We start from the raw sequence: 2,886 nt of genomic DNA on the forward strand, positions 1-2,886 counted from the left end.
TATTAAAATATGCAAATTGGTAACGAAATTTTTATATATCATAGTAAAATTAAAGATAAAACAACTACTCAATTACATAAGGGTAAAAATAATTTTACAAAAATAAATTTAAAACATATTTCAAATATTCGCGATTAAACTTTCTCACCCGGTACTGGTAGGTGGTAAGTACACAAAAATATTACACACTCGATTTTCCATGGCTCAAAGGAAAACAACAGTCTATTCTGTAAGAACGAATTCGAAATTTACCCTCAAAAAACAGTCGTCAAACGACAAAAAGTGATATATTTTTTTATTTTTATAGAATAGGAAGGTGGACGAGCATATGGACCACCTGATGGTAAATGGTCACCAAACGCCCTTAGACATTGGCATTGTAAGAAATGTCAACCATCGCTTATAGCCAATGCGCCACGAACATTGTTAAAACGATTGTTATGTCCCTTGTGCCTGTAATTACACTGGCTCACTCACCCTTCAAACCGGAACACAACAAGTATTGCTGTTTTGCGGTAGAATATCTGATGAGTGGGTGGTACCTACCCAGACGAGCTTGCACAAAGCCCTACCACCAGTAAAGCAACATGACCTTAATAATTACATCCAACGTCTTGAAAACATGAAATTTCTGTTGATGAAAATTCTGTTTCAGTAGTTTACTCTCCATTTATTAAATATTTAATTAAATTTATTGTAATAAATATATTAAAATTATCATTATATTTTTATATTATCTGTATGTTGTGTTCAATTAATTATTTCATTTAATTATAATATTGATATAGAATTATATAGTTTTCACTAATCATCATTAAACGATTCAAAATTTGAAACCGAGTATGTGTTATATGTGTTATCTATTTTATATGTGACATTGGTAGAATATTTTGCGCTCAAATAGCATAGATATACGTCAGAAAAAGGGAACCTAAGTAATCTTAACACGTCATAAGTACACGCTAGATGCGTACCCATACAGAATAGTACTGCTGCTCACCTTATATAGCCACGTTCGTGGAAAAATAACAGATTACAGAAATCAATCATGAATACTTTTTTATTTATATTACGTAAAAATATAAAAATGTTAATGAATAAGGGTTGTCGTCTTTGTGATCTTTGTAAAATTCAATACGAGTACGTGGCATACATGTCCTTAGATTAAAGCGTGTCGTTGAGCGGCTAACATGTCCTTAGATATTTCAAACTTAATATGTACGAGTACTTAATAAAAATAACTTAACGGACGAACTAAATCGGATGGAAAGCGAAGACGATGTGCCACCACTGCAGCGCGGATTGGGACACTGTTAAGCATACGTTGAAGACATGCCCCGCTTGCAATGTAGAGAGGCAAATCCTGGTCCGTCATAACGTCAAACAAGACTTCACTCTCCAAGCAAGAGTGTCGGCGATGCTCCGCAGGGAATCGGCGTAGAGGGCCTTCGCCTCCTTCTGTAAGACCGTTATGGTTCAGAAGGACACGGCGGGGCGGGAACGGGAAAGGCCCGATCCTGCTCGGTGGAGACGACATCGGCGTCGTCTCGACCCTCCAACAGCCCGACGCTCGGGGCTTTAAAGTTAGGGCGTAAACCTGGGGCCGTGGATGCGTGAAGTGGGGGCCTCGCGTGTGCTATGCAGACGGCCCTGTGGAAGACGGCAGCTGGATGGCCTTGCGCTACCGTAAGCACTAGCGAATAGTGCGGGGTGGGTGAGAGTACCTTCGCCCCTTGAAGAGGCTCCCCCAAACTACGAGCGGAGCATATCACGGGAGGGGCTGAGGATGCTTTATATCAACGCGATCCCGCAGCCACTCCGGTCCGTGCCGAGGATGGCCATCGCAGTGGTTTTAGTGGGTAAGAATCCCAAACAACCCAGGTAATTTTTTGAAAGTTTTGAAGTTAGGCGCATTAACACAGGTGACAGCTCCGCTGCACACTTCTTCAGTACTATAGTTGGTATTCCATCGGGACCGCACATTTCTGTACATTAAGTGATACCAAAAAAACTCTTATATTTAGAAAATTCAGAGGGTTTTTGAATAACGTTGCCGATGGGATATCCCATTGAGAAATCAAAGAATAACGAGGAATGAAACAAATTGAGGAAAAAAACTAATTTTACAATTTCTTTATTGGACTTTTCTATGTCCTTCCAGCATAAAATTAGCGGTTAACAGACCTTAATTTACACTAAGCAAAGCTAATAAGCTCTCTAACTGCCATGCTTAATCATTGGCATAGCCATGATTTTATTCTTGCAAAGAAAAATTCAACAAAGACGTTGAGAAATTATTTTTACTCTTAAATTGTTTTATTTCACAATATTCGCAATATTCATTTTCGTTTGATGTTGTTAACGCCAAGCATAAGCACTTACGCAAAACATAAAATACGTACATTTGCTTGACGTTAACCATCAGGCGTAACATTTTATATATGACGTATTAGTAACTTGTCAACTGCAACTTGTAAGCTTAACATCAAAGTAAACTGCTAAAGACTATTTGAAGAGTTTCATTAGAAATTCTATATGTGTCCGAAGATACAGATGTTATACTTTTTTCTGGTACACGTATCTATTAAAAGAGATAAAGGTGAATTTTAAACGACTAGAATAAGCGCATCGATCCTCTTCGTTCGCGTAAAAATTCAGACGACGTCAACATCACGATTGATTGTATATTAAATGTATTTGATCAATAACTTTTGTGTTATATTTTCCACCTGTATAGTTAGTACAGTAGCAAGGCATGCATCGCATTTTTCAATATAAATTACATACGAATATGTTCGTTGACTGTCAACGAGTACTAGCTGTGTGGTGTTGTTAGTTATAAACTTTAATTTTACTTTGCATATAAAAATCAGTACTCTAGTTATA

Source organism: Nymphalis io, chromosome 6 (genome assembly GCF_905147045.1).
Source record: "Nymphalis io chromosome 6, ilAglIoxx1.1, whole genome shotgun sequence".
NCBI lineage: Eukaryota > Metazoa > Arthropoda > Insecta > Lepidoptera > Nymphalidae > Nymphalis > Nymphalis io.